Source organism: Miniopterus natalensis, chromosome 4, assembly GCF_054644295.1.
Source record: "Miniopterus natalensis isolate mMinNat1 chromosome 4, mMinNat1.hap1, whole genome shotgun sequence".
Taxonomy (NCBI): Eukaryota; Metazoa; Chordata; class Mammalia; order Chiroptera; family Miniopteridae; genus Miniopterus; species Miniopterus natalensis.
This window is the reverse complement of record NC_142084.1, coordinates 23271157-23292408: the sequence shown is the minus strand read 5'-3', so window position 1 is coordinate 23292408 and position 21252 is coordinate 23271157. Positions and strand designations below refer to the sequence as shown.

At 38.6% G+C, this 21252-nt stretch overlaps 1 non-coding gene across 1 annotated transcript; it reads left to right on the top strand.

Moving 5' to 3' along the window:
• Positions 1-5231: 5231 nt before the first annotated feature.
• Positions 5232-5422, top strand: LOC148093226 (U2 spliceosomal RNA). The gene has a single exon (XR_015714429.1). It is a non-coding gene; the product is annotated as a U2 spliceosomal RNA (small nuclear RNA).
• The last annotated feature ends 15830 nt before the right edge of the window (positions 5423-21252 follow it).

Below are 21252 nucleotides of genomic sequence, written 5' to 3'. Positions count from 1 at the left end.
CGGAAGAGCTAGTGATCGGAGGCCGAGGAATTAGACTCAATCTCAATGTCTCGGTGTGAGGAATTGTGGAATTGTAAACAAATGGGTTTGGTAGGATGAAAACTTCTTAAATGACCTTACAGTCTTCTTAAACCCAGGAAGCCAAAATTTATCAAGGTTTGGATCAAACTGGTCTTACAAATTTTCATCACCCCCACACATTCACCCACTCCCACTCCAGGATGACGAATTTTGTACTATGGGATGCAGTTCTCTGGCAAATACGATGTCAGGAAATAATGACTGGTACGTGGCTGGAAGTCTAGGTAAAAATACTTTCTTGAGATTTACATTTCACTAGGCATACAAATCAGGTTGTCTTTTAAGTGGCTACCAAATCCTACTGATTTGCAGCTACAGCATAAGCCATAAAATAAGTAGGTCTTATATAGGAAAAAGGAAAGTAATCAGCAGAATGTACAGGGTAGGGCAAAAGTAGGTTTACAGTTCATATGGAAAATACAATAATTAATAAATAATACAAGAATAAACTGTTTTGTGTACTCACAACTATAAACCTACTTTTGCCCCCACCCTGTATATCTGAGAATGTCAATGGTCAACATGTTGCCTTTCAATAGTACAATATTTTTAAAGCCATATTTATATATGATTAACAAATTAATTTTTTCATTCCATATGAATGTTTTAAGTGCCCTTGCTCTGAGCACTGGAGATTCAAAGCAAACAAAAATGACAGAGAGCTAACTTTCTATATGAGGAGACAGTACCTAAGTAAACAAGGTAATCTCAGATGAGTGTTCTGAATGAGAACTAAGCAAGGAAATGAAGGCCTGAGGAAGGTCTCTCTAACGAGGTCACATCTGAGGTGCTCAGGTTAAGATTCATTCAAAAGTCCTCACATTGCCCCAACTCCAGAAGTTACTGGGCAATACAGGAGCAAAATAGCAGGACTATATCATTTATACATTTAAGATAATCCTCTGGACTCTGGTGCCAAACACTGAAATATTTCTAATAAGGCAAAAATGACCTAGGCATATTTTTCTCACAAAATGTGAACATGGAATGAAATTTTTGTAACCAAAAAATGAAGTCAATGAAATTTTTAAGAAGTGAAAAAATGCACGTTCTATATGTCAATTGAAGAAGTTTGGGTTTTTCTTTTATACTAGCAAGTGACACTAAATGAGTATAAATGTGGAAACAATCTAAAGCCTGTCTATATAGGACCAGAGACACTGAGGACTCATGGCCGGTCCATGGCTGGCATAGAGAAAGAGTAGTTCCAGGTCCCCTCAGAAGGAAGTTTCTAAATACAATAACCTTGTGTGCTTTCATCTTGGAAAACCGTTACTTCATGGATAATTATAGATATTAATAGTCAGAGAAAGAACATTACTGTGTGCATAAGCGATACTTTTAGTAATGACTTCATTCTGTAGTCTTAGTCCTATACTTGAAAGTTACAGGAAAAAACTAAATGTACTTGCTATCATTCATTACATTTCCTTTATGTTGTAGCATAATACTCAAATTGCAGAATGGAGAACACTAATATGATACGTGTTTTTCATACATAAGACATATAACTAACCCTGGCTGGTGTGGTTCAGTTGGTCAGAGCACTGTCCTGTAAAAAAAGGTGTCGTGTTCGGTTCCCAGTCAGGGCACATACCCAGGTTTCAGGTTCAATCCCAGTTTGGGGCTCATACAGGAGGAGGCAACCGATTGATGTTTCTCATGTTGACATTTCTCTCCCTTTCTCTCTCTAAATCATAAAAACATATCCTCAGGTGAATATTTAAAAAAAAGACACATATCTATACTTAGTTATGCAGATTAAATTGTAAATATTTTCAACTTTAATAATGGTATACATTTTTTTCTTTTTACTTAACACTACCTCTTTCCCCAAAGTGGCTGAAATGTCTTAAAGTTGCCTCTTTACATTTAGGGGGTCAACTAGGAGGAAATGTGAGAAAGAAAATAATTACCTATTCATTAATGTTATATGAATGTGGAACTGTTGGATTAGAAAGATTAGACATAAGGCTTGCACGTCTTTTATTTAGTTTGTAATTTCTTTAACTTTATTTTTATTGTTGATATTATTACAGATGTCCCCATTTTCCCCTATCACTTTGCCCACCTACACCCAGCCTCCACCACCCGTTCCCTCTGGCCATCACCACACTGTTGTCTGTGTCTATGGGCTATGCATATATGTTATTTGGCTAATCCCTTCACCTTCTTTCATCCGGTCCACCCTTCCCTCCTCCCCAACAGCTGTCAGGCTGTTCCATGTATCCAAGGCCTACACTTTTACACAGGGGTAGAAGATTCAACCTCCCTGCAAACCCCAAGAGCCTATGGGTCTCTTACCACCTGCTTCCAATAATATAAGACTGGGAAATCTCTTCTGGTTACCAGATATAGGAAAGAGTGGCAATAAAACTGGAATTTTGCTCCCTTAACCACCATGCAAATAATCATGGAATTAATTGTGCTAAATTTTCCTTAAACAAATTAAATTTTCATTGATAACATCTCAGAACAAGACATTAAGAATCAAGATGATGAAGTAAAACTGCCTAATAACATTTAGATAAACTCAGGGAACCTCAGTTTTAAAAACTCTTAAACCAACACATAATTTACTTCTAATAAGGGAATAAAACATTCATTTATTCAACAAATATTTCTTGAGTCACTCTAAGGTCTCAGACTTTTCTAGACACTGAGAATATGGTGTGAACAAGAGTCCAAACTCTTGGGAACTTAGTTCTTAGTGGGAAGAAGAATAAACAAGATGTTTGCAAGTTGTACTAGGAACTAGGAAAAAAATAGTTGATAGCAAGCAACTGGAGGAGGCCAAATTTAGATAGGGTGGTCAGGAAAGACATCTTTAAAGATGTGGAATCTGGACAGAGGTATAAAGAAAGAAAGAAAAGGAACCAGCATGGAAGAAGGTAGCAAAGAACATCTGGCAGAGAGAAGAAAAAGTATAAAAGCTCCAACGCAGAAATGGGTTTGACTTGTTTGCAGAAGAAAAAGGAGACCAGAGTTGCTTAGTACACTCTGGGAGGGAAAAGATGTCTGTGATGTGGTTAGAAAAATACAAGGGGGTAGATTATGCAGAATCTTGTAAATCCTGGGAAGGAGATTAGATAAGCGTGTAAAGCTATTGCACCATCTAGGAGGCTACTGTGTATGTTAGGCGAGAGCTGATGGTGGCTAACTGGGGTTATTTTAGAGGTATGTACAGCTAACAGGACTTCTAATAGGAGTGAAGGACAGAAAACCAAGTACTGACTCCTAGGTTTTTGCTTTAAGCAACTAAATAGAAGTCATTTCCTAAGAGACCGAGAAAAGCACAGGTTTGAGCAAGAAAATCGAGCATATTAAGTTTGGATACATTAAATATGAATTGCCTATTAGACATACATGTGTAGATTATGAGTAGAATATATGTAGAGCAGCCAGGATTGGAGAGAGAAGATTGGGAGGCATCAGCTCATACACAGAATTTAAAATAATGGGATAGATGCGTTTACCTGGCAAGAAAGTGTATATACAGAAGAGGGTTCAGAGCTAAGACTCAAAAAGGATGACAGAGGTCCTTATGAGAAGAACACAGGAAAGAAGAATGAGGAGCAGTAGTAGGACAAAAAGAAAATGTCCCCCAAATGAGAAAGGGGGCAACCGTGTTGAATGTTGCTCGAAGTGGAAGTGTCCATTAGATTTGTCAACATGAATATCTTGACAAGAGCAGTTTCAATGCAGTCACATGAGCAAAAGCCTGAATGAAAGGGTTTAAAAAAAGGGTGAAGAGGAAGTGGTAAAGCAAGTATAGACACCTCCTCTTTTTGCTGAGATATGAAGAACACAAGTGAGGATTGAGAGGAGATAAGAGAAGAGAAAATTGGGTTTCCTCTTTTTTTTTTTTTTAAGATTGAAGATATTAGATAATTTTGTATGCTACTGGAATTAATCTAACAGAAATGGTGAAATCAAGCACCTACTATGTTCCAGGCGCTAAGAATACATTAACAAACAAGACAGATACAACCTTCACCCTTGAGAAACTAACAAGTAAATAAGCAAGAAGTTATTCCAGATTGTAATAAGTGTTGTTTTTAAAAGATCCTTACCCGAGGATATGTCTCTATTGATTTCTAGAGAGAGAGGAAGGGGGAAAGGGGGAGAGAGAGAGAAACATCGATCAGCTGCCTCCCGTAGGCACCCCAACCGGGGACCGAACCCGCAACCTAGGTATGTGCCCTGACTAGAAATCGAACCCACAACTTTTTGGTGTACAGGACTATGCTCCAACCAACTGAGCCACCTTGCCAGGGCTGTTGTAAGTGCTTTTAAGGAATAAAACTTTTACCTTCAATATGAAATAAATAGGCTTGAATTTCTCCCCTTCACAACTTGCATGACAAACATTCTTTCAACAAATATTTTTCAAACACTATGCTTACTATGTCTGGCAGCTATGCTAGAACCTGGAAATACAATGAGGAACAAGAGGCAGTTCCTGCACTCGAGCTTACAGTCTAGGGGGGAAAAATAATAATTTGACAGGCAATTACAGTACGTTGCGGTAAACGCTATAATGTAGACAAGTATAGGATGCCGTGGAAATACAAGAAAAGAAAACTAACCTTTTGGAGGAATTAAGGAGAGTTTTATGAAAGAAGGAGTAAATAGGAATTAAAAATAACAATAGGAGAAGCTAAAGAAAAGAGGATGTGGGCAAGGAAAACATGTTTCAGGCAGATGGAACAGCACATGCAAGTCTTAGAGGAAACAGAATATAAAAATTTGTGACCTATATAATCTAGTGGTAAAATTGTACTTGATTAAGAGAAGTATGTAAAATACATTTTCAAAATTGGACTTTACTTAGAAGACATTGGAGAGCTACTGAGCTATTGAGCAGAAAACAACATGATGAACATTTTAGAAAGCCTGGATGGATGAAGCTATCAAGCATTAAAACAGATAAGAGGAGAAAGTACTGCTTCAAGGGAGACAATAAGTTCAGTTTGGGATACATTAAGTATGACACACCATAAGAACCCATATAGGGATTACAAGTAAGCATTTGGCTGCACAGATCTAGAACCTCCAGAAAGGTCCTGATTGAGTCCATCAGTCAGAATGTTCTATGTTGTACATGATAGAAAACCCAAACTAAACTAGCATAAGAAAAAAAAAGGAAAATTGCTTCTTGGCCTATTGGCTAAGATCAAGTGTAGTATCTGTTCTTATTGGCTTAATATCTGATACATCCTCTATCCGAGGGCATTATATTAAATCTATTTTTGGAGCAGGGAGATAGAACAGGAGCTTGCTCCATCCACTCCACGCATGGGCCTAGTATTGCAGTAACTCCAGAAACAGTGCACCAGGAAAAAAAAAAGAAGAAACTGACTAACTCACAAAACTAGACCTAAAGTAGGTGGACAGTTCAGGCACAGCTGCATCCAGGCACTGCAACAATGATATCAAGAATCCAGTTTCTCCACTGGGCAAAAACTAAAAGTGTTTCCCTTAAGATCAGGAACAAGATAGGGATGTCTGCTTTCACCACTCTTATTCAACATGGTACTGGAAGTCCTAGTCACAGCAATCAGACAAGAAAAAGAAATAAAAAGCATCCAAATTGGAAAAGAGGAAGTAAAACTGTCATTTGCAGATGACATGATACTAAATACAGAGAACCCTAAAGATTCCAATGAAAAGCTACTGGACTGATAAATGAATTCAGTAAAATATCAGGATACAAAATATATATCCAGAAATCAGTTGCTTTTCTATATACCAAAGATGAACTATCAGAAAGAGAAACACCCTGGCCAGTGTTGCTCAGTTGGTTGAGCTTCGTGTCCCATGCACCAAAAGGTCCCCAGTTTGATTCCTAGTCAGGGCATATGCCTGGGTTGTGGCCTCAATCCCCAGTAGGGGGCATGCAGGAGGAAGCCAATCAATGTTTCTCTCTCTCCCTCTCCCTCTCTCTAAAAAATCAATAAAAAAATATTTTTAAAAAATAAAATGGAAGGGAAATGAAGAAAACATTCCCATTTACAATTGCATAAAATACCTAGGAATAAATTTAATCAAGGAGGTAAAAGACCTGTACTCAGAAAATTGTAAGATAACGAAGGAAAAAATTGAAGAAGATACAAATAAGTGGAAGCAGATACATGTTGATGGATTGGAAGAATTAACATCATTAAAATGTCCATACTACCCAAAGAATCTATAGATTCAATGCAATTCCTATTAAAATATCAATGGCATATTTCACAGATCTAGAACAAATATTCCAAAAATATATATGGAACCACAAAACATCCCCAAATACTCACAGCAATCTTGAGGAAAAAGAACAAAGTTAGAGGAATAATGCTACCTGATACCAAACTATTACTACATAGTAACAAAACAGCATGGCACTGGCATAAAAACAGACATACAGATCAATGAAACAGAATAGAGAGCCCAGAAATAAACCCACACCTTTATGATCAATTAATATTCAACAAAAAATGCAAGAACATACATTTGGGTAAAGATAGTCTATTCAATAAATGGTGTTGGAAAAATTGGACAGATATTTACCAAAAAAATGAAATTAGGCCACCCTCTTATACCATACACAAGAATAAATTCAAAATGGATTGCCCTGGCCAGTTTGGCTCAGTAGTTAGAGCATTGGCTGGAGGACTGAAGGTTTGATTCGGGTCATGTGCAGGTACCTCGGTTGTAGGCTCCGCCCCAGTTGCAGCGAGAGATGGATACAACCAATCAGTATGTCTCTCTCACATTAATGTTTCTCTCTTTCTCCCCCCCCCCCCCCCGCATCTTCCATTCTCTCTGAAAAGCAATGGAAAAAATATCCTCAGATGAGGATTAAAAAAATGGATTAAAGACTTATATGTAAAATTCAAAACCATAAAAATCCTAGAAGATGACATAGGCAGTCAAATCTCAGACATTTCTCATTGTAATATTTTTTCTGATATATCGCCTTGGGCAAGGGAAAAAAATAAACAAATGGGACTACATCAAACTAAAAAGTTTTTGCAAAACAAAAGAAACCATCAACAAACTAAAAAGACAACCCACTTAATGGAGAACATATTCGCCAATGATACATCTGATAAGGGCTTAATAGCCAAAATTTATAAAGACCTTACACAACTCAACACACACAAAAACAAACAATCCAGTTAAGAAATGGGCAAAGGACCTGAACAGACACTTCTCCAAAGAGGACATATAGATGAACGATAGACATATGAAAAGATGCTCAATGGCCCTGTCCAAGTGGGCTTGATTCCTGGTCAGGGCACATACCCAGGTTGTGGGTTTGATCCCCTTCTGGGGCACGATGGGAGGCAACTGATCAATGTTTCTTTCTCACATGAATGTCTCTCTCTCTCCAAAAAAAAAAAAAAAAAAAATTTAATTAATTAATTAAAAATACATATCCACCCAAGGATTTTAGAAAAATATTTTTTTAAAAAGATGTTCGCCCGGCCAGTCATGACTCAGCAGTTGAGCATCGACCTAGGATCCAGGAGATCGAGGTTTGATGCCCGGTAAGGACACATGCCCAGGTTGCGGGCTTGATCCCCAGTGGAGGGGGGAGAAGCATGCAGCCAATCAGTGACGGCTCTCTCATCATTGATGTTTCTGTCTCTCTCCCTCTCCCTTCCTCTCTCTGAAATCGATCTATATATTTTTTAAAATAAATAAATAAATAAAAAGATGCTCAACATTACTAATCATCAGAGAAATGCAAATTATAAACTAAATGAGATATATTACCTCACACCTGTCAGAATGGCTATCATCAATAAATGAACAAACAAGTGTTGGTGAGGATGTGGAGAAAAGAGAACCCTCATGCACCATTGGTGGGAATGCAGACTGGTGAAGCCACTGTGGAAAGCAGTATGGAGTTACCTAAAAATTAAAAGTGAAACTGCCTTATGACAGTGATTCCACCTCTGGGAATATATCCAAAGAAGTCTGAAACACTAATTTGAAAGACTATATGACCCCTATGTTCATTGCAGTGTTATTTACAATAGCCAAGATTTGGAAGCAGCCCAAGTACCCACCAACAGATAAAAAAAAAGCAGTGGGACATTTACACCATGGAATACTACTAGGCCATAAAAAAGAAGAAAATCTTAGCTCCGGTGACAGCATGAGTGGACTTGGAGAACATTATGCTAAATGAAATAAGTCAGTCAAAGACAAATACCATATGATTCACTTATATGTGGAATCTAATGAACAAAATAAAATAGCAAACAAAATAGAAACAGACTCACAGATATAGAGAATAGACTGACAGCTGTCATGGGGGGGTTGGAGGGCTGGTGAAAAAGGTGAAGGGATTAAGCAGGGGAAACAAACACCTCATAGTCAGCCAACAGTATGGTGATTACCAGAGGAAAAGGGGGGTGGGGTAGGTGAGGTAGGAGAGGGTAAAGGGGGGATAAATGGTGATGGAAGGAGACTTGACTTGGGGTGGTGAACACACAATACAATACACAGATGATGTGCTATAGAATTGTACACCTGAAACCCATATAATTTTGTTAACCAATGTCACCCCAATAAATTTTAAAAAATTTTAAAAAGAATCCAGTTTCTCCATCCCAGCTCTAATTTCTTGGTGTCAACTCCATTCCCAGGCAGGGTCTCCATTTATGGACACAAGATGGCTGCCAACAGCTTTTCTTTCTTTTCAATCCTCACCCAAGGATATGCTTATTGATTTTAGAGAGAGGTAAATGGAGGGGGGGAGAGAGAAAGAGAGAGGAACATCGATGTGAGAGAGAAACACTGATTGGTTGCCTCCTGCATGCGCCCCAACTGGAGATAGAACCCACGACCTAGGTAGGTGCCCTGACTGGGAACAACCCCGCAACCTTTTCGGTTTACGGGACAACGCTCCAGCCAACTGAGCTACACAGGCCAGGGCACCAACAGCGTTTCTTTCAGGTAAAGTCCTTTCAGGTAAAAATTCAAGTCTGTAACCCAAAAAAACGCTCTGAGATTTAATCCGATAGTATCATTTTAGATCTTGGACCCACTCCTGAATCAATCACTGTGCCAGAGCTCGGAGGGCTATGTTAACTGACTTAAGCACTAAAAGCCCACCCTTGGAACTAAGAGTGGGATCAGTCTCACCTAAACCATGTGGCTCAGAAATTCAAAACCCAATTAGGATGGAGGTGGAGGGAAACAGAAATGCCATGATAAACAAGATGAAATTCATGCATTCAAGGAGCTTGAAGTCTAGGAAGAAGAAACAGAATTTGACAGTTGATTATAGCACATTGTAATAAATGCTATAATGTGGGCAAGCATAGGATGCTGTAGGAATACAAGGAAACACAACTGACCTTTTGAGGGACAGCTGCAGGGACAGTCACCACACATATCCACTATCAATAATCATGGCCATTAGAGACAGGGATTTCAGTCAATTGCCCAGAGATGGTAACTGAAGCCAGTGGTAGATAAGATCACCCAGGAAGACTGTGTAACGTGAGAAGAAGCCCTAGAATAGAACAAAATACAAAAAATTAAAGAAATATAAAGAGAAACCAAGCCTTTAGAAGAAGTGGAAGAGAAAAAACTAGAGATAAGATGAAAGCCTGGAGAGTAATGTTTCAGAGAGGTCATTCCTTACTGGAGTCTTTCAAGAAAAGAATACTAGTCTGCAACCTCATTAGCTGGGAGAGGTTAGGTAAGATGAGAAATGAAAACTATTCCTACCCTGGTCAGGTAGCTTAGTTGGTTAGCGCATTGAACCAGCCAAGGCTGCAGGTTCAATCGCCAGTTGCAGGGCACATACAAAAACCAACTAATGAATGCATGAATAAGTTTTTCTCTCTCTCTCTTTTTCTCTCTGCATCCCCTTCTTCTTTCTCTCTAAAAATCAATAAATTAAAAAGAAAGAAAAATACTCCTTAGACCACCATCAAGGAGGTTGCTGGTAGACCAGTGTCATTGGAGAGCCAGAGCTGAAGCCACCCAGACTCTATGTATGCTGGGGGAAGGGAGAGGAAGAGAAAGGGCTGAGGACACAAATGGAAGAAGAATGGTTGGGTAGGTAGAAGAATATATGAAGTAAAGGGAGGATTTAAGATGTAAAATGATTCAACATTTTAACATGCAGGTTAGAAGGCAACAGTACAACAGGTGAGGGTGAAGATAACTTTCATCTGGAATATCTGGCATTACATCCTTCATATAAACACATATGCTATACACACAATATGAGGTAAAGAGGCTATTAATAACTGAACAAACCACGATGAATTAATCATACCTTAGAGAAGTGAAAAAACACTCCAGTTAAAAATTTTAAAGTGGTTCCACCTTAAAGTGAAATGTAATATTTGTCTTTCTCTGACTTATTTTGCTTAACATAATACCCTCTAGGTCTATCCATGTTCTTGCAGATGGCAAGATTTCATTGTTTTTATTCATGGCTGAGTAATATTTCATTGTATATATGTACCACTTCTTTATCCATTCATCTATTGATGAACACTTAGATTTCATCTATATCTTGGCTATTGTAAATAATGTTGCAATGAATATAGGGGTGCATATTTTTCAAATTAGTGTTTTGGATTTCTTCAGATAAATACCCAGAATTAAAATAGCTGGGGCCCGTCTTTGTCTCGCTATAGCCTTTGTTTTAAAGTCTATTTTGCCTGGTATAAGTATTGTTACCCAAGCTTTTTCCCCCATTTCCATTTTCATGAAATATCTTTTTCCATCCTTTTAATTTCAGTCTGTGTGTCTTTCGATCTAAAGTGAGTTCCTTGTAGGCACCATATGTAAGGGTCATGTTCGCTTATCTATTCAGCCACACTGTCTTTAGATTGGAGTATTTAATCCATTTACATTTAAAGTAATTGTTGATAGATATGCAGTGATTGTCATTTTATTATTCATATATATATATTTTTTCTTCTTCAGGAAGTCCCTTTAACATTTCTTGTCATACTGGCTTGGTGGTGGTGAACTCCTTTAGATTTTTCTTGACAAGATAAATGAACAACAACAACAAAAACAAACCAGAAACAAATTCATAGATACAGAGAATATTTTTATGGTTTCCAGATGGGAAGGGGTTGGGAGGATGTGTGAAAAAGGGGAAGGAATTAAAAAATACAAATTGGTAGTTACAAAATAGTCATGGGGATGTAAAGTACAGCATAGGGAATATAATCAATAATATTGTAATAACTATGTATGGTGTCATATGGGTATTAGATTTACTGGGATAACTTTTCAAGTTATATAAATGTGTACTCGCTATGCTGTACACCTGAAACTAATATAATATTGCATGTTAACGGTAATTAAAAAATAAAAAATTATTTTAAAAACTTTAATGGAAATTAAAAATTACATCATGCCTGACCTTTCATGCATTTTTAACTGACTTTTCTGGGTACTTATGACCTGAGTTTTTTTTCATGAAGTATAATTTGAAAATATAATTTTAGCCCAGCTGATGTGGCTCAATGGTTGAGTGTCAACCCATGAAGCAAGAGGTCATGGTTCGATTCCCAGTCAGGGCACATGCCTGGGTTTTGGGCTCGATCCCCAGTAGGGGGCGTGCAGGAGGCAGCCAATTGATGATTCTCTCTCATCATCAGTGTTTGTATCTCTCCCTCTCCCTTCCTCTCTCTGAAATAAAAACATATTTTAAAAAAAGAAAATATAATTTTAACTTAAAATTTAATTAGTTATATGCTGAAGTAAAAGGGTCCAGTCCCAATGTTGACCTTTTAAAGATCACAAACCATTTTAAAACTGTGATGAAAACTATCTCCAGAAAGAGCTGAGCTCCTTTTTTTGATGCTCTTCCACAGAGGTTCATTGAAAGACCTCTGAGACCTACCCACAGGTATGAGGTAAGAGGACACCTTCTCCTAGTATTTGCCAGGAATGCTCTTTGGACTTCTGTCTGCCAAACAGTAAGCAGGCTTATTCTACTTTCCTTCCATTTAATCATAATTAAGGTTATATCCTCCACTCTTAAGTCTTGAACACCAATTGTAACTCCTTCCTTCTTCGCACCTTTCCCAGTGCTCTAGCTGATAATAAAAAAACAAACAAAAAATATTGGACTCAAATAGTCCTGCCTTCAAATCCTGGCTCTGTCACTTTCTAAATTACATAATCATGGCCAAGTATTTCTCTCTCTGAGCTATATTTTCCTTAACAGCAATATGAAACTATCAAATGTTTATTTCCTCCAGCCCTACTAGGCTCAGTCTAAGAATCAGGTATCATTCTTTCTCATAGCCACCTACCACCTGATTAAACTATCAAGTAACCTGTTCTCGGTTCTCTTCCCTTGCCCTTGGATTATAAACTCCTTGAAGGCAAGGAACAGGCCTTCTATTTAGTTTCTCCTTCCCCCACTGCTTATCACATTTTTTCTTTTAAAACTACATGACTTAGCTGAGTACTGATTTAGAATTCAGGTCTAAATTTGGTTCTAGCCACCGTCATTATTGATCTCTTCTGCATTTCCTAACAACTTTCCCATATTTCATCTGCAGATGAAAATGTAAAACAAAAATCACAAATAGCTTGTTAGTGGCTTAAGGCCTTGTCAAATCATTTACAAGAATATCTTTATGGGACTCATTTAAAAATAAATACTATACAGGTTACATAACCTCAAGTTAATTCATCGACTTTAGAATTTTCTTTCTTATGGAAGCAGCTTTGAAAATTTTACTTTTATTTACTTTTATGTACAATAACATTAGTAAAACCATTGGAGTTAAAATCTCGCTAACAGTTATACAACTATACTATGTTAACTGACAATGGAATTGCTGCTTTGTAAGAAGGGCATTGTTGAGATGTGACAAGTTATATTATGAAAAAAATCCTACATATAGTATTAGCTAAAGAAGGTTGTTTCGGGATGAGGTAATATATTGTATATTTAGTGTATGATTTATTGTACATATTATACATTCCCTGCTTCAGCAAACCTTGAGTGTAGAGTTTCTTTCAATCAGACCTGACATCAGGTCTCTCACTCACTCATGTGGTTTCATTTAAGTTCTGTTAAAAATAGTCTGTAACATAAGCATTTCCATTTTTAGTGCTTCAACAACTTTACTAATTTTAATCGATACAAAGGATAGACTTTGGGGAAAAACAAAGGAAGTTACATAGAGCTCTGGTGTTGGCACTTTATAAATAGTTGAAATCATCTATTTAGTGTACAGTTCTCTAACATAAGCTATTTTTTCTTATTTTACAATACAAATATATATACTTAAGAAGCATACAGAAGAATATTTTTTTAAGTGATTAAAAGTAAGTTCTAAGAATCTCAGTAGAATTTTAACACCAGGGTATATCACAAATAATTAGAGAATTTTGATTTTTGCATTTCATATAGTTTCAGGCAGACATTCTGCTTTATAGACTCTGACTTCACATTCATGTCTTCAAAGTAGTGAAAATTCAGCCACAGCTGCTACATCCTGCCATTTGTTTTTATTATAATATCTGGAGAGAAAAATATAACAATCAATTACTTCATATACATCACAAGCAGGTGTCCAATAGTTATTAATAACCAGACATTGGGGAGAGAGCTCGCGATGCCCAGGCCACTCTAGTTTCACCCAATTAAGCCTTAGGGAACAAATCTAGAATCCATTAAAAAAAAAAGAATAGCTGGCCCACTCCTTCCTGGACATACTAAGGACACTCTTTGGAGACACAAAGAGACCTGCTGAATAACATTCCAGTGGAAAGCCCAGCAAAGACAGCTGTCAGTGGTCATTGCAAGGCCTTTAACCCCAGCCTTGTAACTTGGAGGAACTCATCCCTGTCCTCCTCAGCCACCACCCTAGTTGAAGGTCCTCACATTTTCCTATCCACCCTTCCTTTGCATTCTCCTACTCTTTGTTTTAATTGAGCCCAGATTCTCCCCAATAGAGGATTCTGCCCCCCCCATCTTATACCAGGAGATTCAGAGTGAAGCCAGCTTTACTTATTCCTATTTTCACTTTCATAGTATGATACACCTCACCCCTGACCTAATTAGCCTATCTATATCAATGGTTCCCAAACTTTGTTGTGCCTTAGAATTAACTGAGCTTTTGAATGTCTTGATATCCAAGCCATACTCCATAGCAATTTGACCAGAATCTCTGGGCAAGAGACTTAAACATCCAGGAAAGTCTATGTGCAGCTAAATTTGAACACCAGAGACCTATACCTTTGCTATTTTAAAGTGTGGTCCATGGACCAGTAACATCACCATCACCTAGGAGTTTATTAGAAATGTAGAATCTTGGTCTTTGTTCTAGACCTACTGAATCAAAATTTCCATTTTTAACAAGATCTTCAAGCAATGCATAAGTACATTAAAATTTAGGAAGCACTGGCTATTCTACCCTCTACTCCTCCTTACTGTTGTCTTTACTGATCTCAGACACTGTCTGCTCGTTTATTAAAGAATTTGGAAGCTGGGCCACAGTCATCCTCTCCACTCCAACTTCTGAATAACTTCCCAAGTAGGTAATCATCCTACTCAACTACAGTCTCACCTACCCCTCCTTCAGCCTTCATATATACACCCAGAGTCATGCTCTATATTTCCCCCTGACATCACCTAGAATGCATCATTTCTGAAACTTTACAATACTAGAGACCTGGGAGTAATCCTCTAACTATTCTTTTCTCTCACTACCCTGGTACCAGCACCTAATCAGTCACCAAGCCCTGGCAATTATACCAATAAACATTTTCCGTTTAAACTGGTTCTCAAATCCCATAACTCCTGACAAGATTGCTGAAGCAGTGACCGGGGAATAAGCATTATTTATAAATTCCCCAGGTGGTTTGAATACCACACTTTAAGATACACTAGAGCTCAGATCCTTATTTTCTCAATTTTGTTCATCATGACTTTTGTAAAACTCCCACCTGATCTTTCTGCTTCCAGGCTCACTTCTTTCCAAGACACCTACTTTCACATTTCTAGCAAGAACGATCTAATTAAAAAGCAATTTGACCAGGATAGTCAAGTCAGTGTGGCTTAGGAGGCTCTCCAAGATCTGACCCAATCACTACTCACAACTCAGTTTTCAGAGTCCAGTCTTCATTCTAGCTGAATATGACTACTTTCAGTTCCTTAATTACCCAAGGATGCTTTAGGCCTCTGTGACTTTATTTATGTTGGTGCCTCTGCCTAGAGGCCTATGCTCAGGATGCCTCTGGAGACTTCAGATCATCCTTCAGTGCATTTCCCACTTTCCCTATATACCCCAAAAGGGTCCTACATGGAGCTCTATGAAAGTATCTATGGCCTCCATTGGACTTGTTTTATATATCTGACTTCCTCTATGAGATTATGAACTTCATAAAGACAACTATGTTTTTAACTCAAAATTATCAGCAACTAATTGTGTCTAGCACATGACATCCAGACTCAATAAACGTTTGCTGAATGAATGAAACAATCAACTGCAGAACTTCCTCTTTTTATTCTATAGCCACAAGACACCAAATCAACAGTCTTAAAAGGTATCCATGTCAAACTGGTTTGATTTCTTTTTCCCCAAGGAACTGACTGGCATACTTCACCCCTGTATTTGTACTAGATCAATGGGTTTGTGTCAAAGACTACACACACTCACCTGGTATATTCTTTATATGAGATGGCATAACCAAATTTATCATCAAATACAACAACCACACAATATATTTCAGGCTTTTTGCAATTTAATGAAAACAAGGTAATGAAAACACAGACCTCAAAGTTTTCAAAGGGAAAAAGACAAATGTAGTGAGCTAGACTTGAGTAAGTCTATAGAGGAAACAGTAACTATTCAGACACTTTACATAGGCTATCTCTAATCCTTGCAACAACTCTTTAAGTTAAGAGCTATTATTATGCCAATTTTACAGATAGGAGGGTAAAATTCAGTGGATTTAAGGGATTTGCTCACATCAGAGAGCCATATTTGAACTTAGGGATGTCCTACTCTTAAGTGACTTCTACCATCCCTCAGATGCTCAAATCTTTTTCCATCTCATTCCTATGTGACTTCTGCCTATTATATATGCTGTTATCCTATTACTAGCTTGAGATAAAAATTTATAACACACCACTTGTCATCTCATTTGAAGATCAAAATAAAACAGAAATCTTAACTATATAGATAGCCACAGGTTTTGTCTGATTTTCCAAAAGGTATTATTATCTTGGAATTCTTCCTTGACACTTCAAAGCAAAGGCCTGTACTCCAACAGTGCCTGCTCCACTTCTAGCTTATCACCTTACAGAGGAGACTGTGGGGTTCATTTTATCACTAGTCTGTAAGCCCTAGAGGGCTCATGCTGTACTCATATCCCCAGCTTATAGTGCAGTACCTAATACATGCTTATTGGTCAAATCAAAGTGAGAGCCTTTTACCCATCCATTGCTATAACTATAAGAAGTACAAAGCAATGATTGCCCAAACTTCTTGGTAAAAAATAAAAAAAATAAAAAATTCTGTTTAAACAGAATACAGAAGCCTAATATATAAAGCAAAAAGAAGCAAAACTGCTGTCTGGATGAACTAGGAAACTCAGAGCCCTATCTACTGAGGATCAGGAAAGCTAAGTTCTAGAACTTATTCTGCCAGTAATTAGCTGTGTGAATTTAGGAAAGTCATTTATTGATCTGGCCAGGTCATTTTTGTTATGTAAAATGAGCAAAAGAAAATCATTACATAGTTCTCAAATTTTAGTGCTTATTGGAATCACTTTGAGAGTCCACCAATTACAGATTCCTTTGCCTTATCTCTAGAGAGAGTAATTTACCAGGTCATAGAAACCTTGTACTAGATGTTTTCAATCTGGCTGTCACCATTCTTAGATCTCAACTTATCCGCACCACCTCGTCTATCACATCTCTTTTAGACTCCTAATTTTCACCAAATTTTTTCTTTAATCAGCACAGTACCAGTCAATGAACAAGCAGCATACTGAACAGGGGTCCTAGTCCATCAAAAGTGAGCTTCACCCTGTAGTGGTGATTAGATTACTGCCAAACTAGCTAAAATGTTAAATGCCAGGGCTAAAAATAGGCTGCTGCATGTTTAAAATAACATGATCACTAGTTAGCTTGGGGCTTTGCTATTTTTACTAAAGGAAAGGCAGAGACAAGTGGCCAGACGTGGAAATTACTTAAGCAAGGAGGCTGCTAAGTGAGGTGAGAGCCTAAGAAGAAGCCAGAAGGTGGCACAATTGGTTCAATTTGTATCAATGGGTCTCTGAGCATTAAACTAAAAATCTGGGTTCTTTTGACCATTCAAAAGAACTTCCCAGACACATTTTCATTTTGATTTGTTGCATATTTAAACCCAGAATTGTGATATTTTCTGATGTCAGAAACCAATATCACAGGCCAAAAAGATCAAATTGAGAAGTTTCTCTATTTTTATTTTTTAACTTTTTTATTGAAGTATAGCATACACACAGAAATGTACACACATGTGTAGTGTACAGCTTTACGGTTTTTCATAAACAACACACCAACATTACCAGTATCCAGGTAATAAAACACTACCAGCATCCTAGAATTCCCTCTCATAACCCTTTCCAGTTACTACCCCGTCCCCAAAAGGACGTTCACTATGGTAATTTCCATGATAGTTTCGTTTTGCCTAGCTTTGTACTAAATATAAGTAATATTAAATTACTTTATTATACCTGGGTCCTTATGCAAGATTCATCAGTATTGTTGCATGTGACTGTACATTGCTGATTCTCGCTACGTAGCACTTTAATGAATACACCACAGTTTACTTATCCATCATACTGTATATGGGCATCTGGATAACTTCCACTTTGGGGCTATTATCAAAAGTGCTGCTATGAACATTCTAGTATAGATCTTTTGATGAACGTATGTACATATTATAGCTGGATACACTCCCATAAGTGGAATAGCTTGGTCTCCAGGTTCCCGGGAAATGGAATTGCTGGGTCTCTTTCCATCTCAGCGAAACTTCTAGGAGTCCAGTGAAATGAGACATATGCCTCTGAAGGTAAAGGATAAGTTGCTGCACTTGGCCCCTCCTGCAACCAAAAAAGAGGTACAATGCCTAGGGTCCCTTTTAGATTTGGAATCAATCTATTCCTCATTTCAGTGTAGTTCTCCAGCCCACTTACCAAGTGACCTAAAAAGCTGCTGGTTTTGAGAGGGTCTCAGAACAAGAGAAGGCTCTGCAACAGGTCCAGGCTACTGTGCAAGACGTTCTACTTCTACCATATGATCCAACCAATTGACCTGTACTTGAAGTGTCAGTGGCTGATAGAGATGCTGTTTACAGCCTGTTGCTGAATCAGGTCCTTAGGATTTTGGAGCAAAGCCCTACCATTCCCTGTGGATAACTACTCTCTCTTTTTGAGGAAGAATGTTTGGCCTATTACTGGGCCTTAGTAGAGACTGAATACGTAACTATGGGCCACCAAGCCATAACAGGAGCTGAGCTGCCCATCATGAATTGTGTGTTGTTTGGCACACCAAGCCATAAAGTCGGCTGTGAAGAACAGCACTCCATTATCAAAAGGAAATGGTACATATGAGATTGGGCTGAGCAGGCCCTGAAAGCATAAGTAAGTTATATGAGGAAGTAGCCCAAATGTCTGTGGCCTGCACTCCTGATATATTACCTTCTCTCCCCCAGCCTGCACTATGGCATTATGGGGAGTTCTCTACAATCATCTGACTGAGGAAAAGAAAAGTTAGGCTTGGTTTATAGATGGTTTTGCATGATATTCAGGTACCACCTGAAAGTAGACAGCTATAGTGCCTATAGCTCCTTCTTGGGGCAACCCTGAAGGACACTGGGATGCCCTTCCAGTGGGACAAGACTTGGAACAGTACACCTCATTGTTCACTTTGTTAGAAGAAGTGAGGGACAGATGTACAATTATATTCATGGACTGTGGCCAGCAGTCGGCTGGATGGTCAGAGACTTGGAAGGGACGTGACTAGAAAATTGATGACAACGAAATTTAGGGGAGAGGTATGTGGACAGACTTCTCTGAATGGGTAAAAAACCATGAAGATGTCTGTCTCATGTAAATGCTCAACAGAGGGTGAAGTCAGTAGAGTAGAGGAGAATTTTAATAATCAAGTTGATGACTCATTCTGTGGATACCAGTTAGCCTTTTGCCCCAGCCACTCCTGTCACTGCCCAATGGTCACGATGGAGGTTATGCATGAGCTCAGCAACATGGACTTCCGCTCACCAGTCAGCCTGGCTACTGCCACTGCTGAGTATCCAATCTGTCAGCAGCAGAGACCAACATCTTGACCCCAATATGGCACCATTCCTTGGAGTGATCAATCAGCTACCTGGTGGCAGGATGATTACACTGGACCACTTCCATCATGGAAGGGGAAACATATTATTCTCACTGGAATAGATACCTACTCTGGATATCAATTTGCCTTCCCTGCATGCAATGCTTCTGCCAAAACCACCATCCAAGGACTTACAGAATGCCTTACCTACAATCGTGGTATCCCACACAGCCCTGCTTCTAATCAAGGAACTCACTTCACAGCAGAAGGCCCATGCTCATGGAATTCACAGGTCTGTGTTCCCCACCGTCCTGAAGTAGCTGGCTTAATAGAATGGTGGAATGGCCTTTTGAAGACTCAGTTATAGCACCAGCTAAATGGCAATACCTTGCAGGACTGGGGCAAGGTTCTCCAGGAGGTTGTGTATGCTCTGGATCAGTATCTAATATACAGTACTGTTTATACCATAACAAAAATTCAAAGGTCCAAAAATTGAGGGGAAGGAAATGAAAGTGGGACCATTCAGTTTTACCCCTGGTGACCCACTAGCACAATTTTTGCTTCTTGTTCCCATGACTTTATGCTCTATTGGTCTAGAGGCTTAATTCCAAAGGGAGGAATGAATCTACCAGGAGATACAACAATAATTCCATTGAACTGGAAGAAAAGACTGCCACCTGGCCACTTCAGGCTCCTTGTGCCTCTGAGTCAACAAGCAAAGAAAGGAGTTACTGTACTGGTTGAGGTGATTGATCTTGACTACCACGGAAAAATTGGACCACTACTCCACAATGGAAGAGTATGTCTGGAATACAGGAGATCCCTTAGGGCATCCCTTAGTATTACCGTGCCCCGTGATTAAGGCCAATGGAAAACTACAACAACCCAATCCAAGCAGGACTAGTCATGTCCCAGACCCTTCATAAATAAGGGTTTGTGTCACCCACCAGTTAAAGAACCATGACCAGGTGAGGCACTTATTGAGGGCAGAGGGAATATGGAATGGGTAGTAGAGAAAGGAAGTTATAAATACCAGTTATGACCACATGACTAATTAAGCAAGTATCTTTGTTTTCTTCCCTCTCTTATGCCCATGTCATCAAACATAAGATGTATTAATAACAGTTAACTTCATATTACAGTACTTGAGCTACAGAATACCAAGGAGAAGAGTAAACCACCCAAGGACTTTGAGTCCTCTTCTGGGGAAAGAGCACATTTTTGGTTGTATGTAGGACAGTTGCATTATGTTAGGTAGAAGTATGACTTTGTTACTGTTTTTATTTGGAGATTAAATACAGTTTAAGGAGATGTGTATGAATGCATAGTTGACAAAGAGTGGATTCTGAGATGGTTAGTTGTATGTGTCAACTCAGCTAGGCCATATTACCCAATTATATTAAATACTAATCTTGGTGTTGCTGCAAACGTATTTTGTAGATGTGGTTAACATCTGTAATAACTGAATTCATTTATTTTTAATATGTTTTTATTGATTTCAGAGAAAGGAAGGGAGAGCGAGAGATAGAAACATCAATGATGAGAGTCACTGATCAGCTGCCTCCTGCACACCCCCTACTGGGGACTGAGCCCACAGCCCACGGATGTGCCCTGACCAGGAATAGAATCATATCCTCCTGGTTCATAGGTCTGCACTCAACCACTGAGCCACGCCAGCCAGTCAGTAATAACCAACTTTAAATAAAGGAGATTATCCTTGATATTGTGGGTGGGCCTCATCCAAACAGTTGAAAAGCCTTAAGAACAAAACAGGTTTCTCTGAGGAAGAAGAAATTCCTCCTGAGGACTGCACCAACATCATCTCCTGCCCAAGAGTTTCCAGCCTGCCC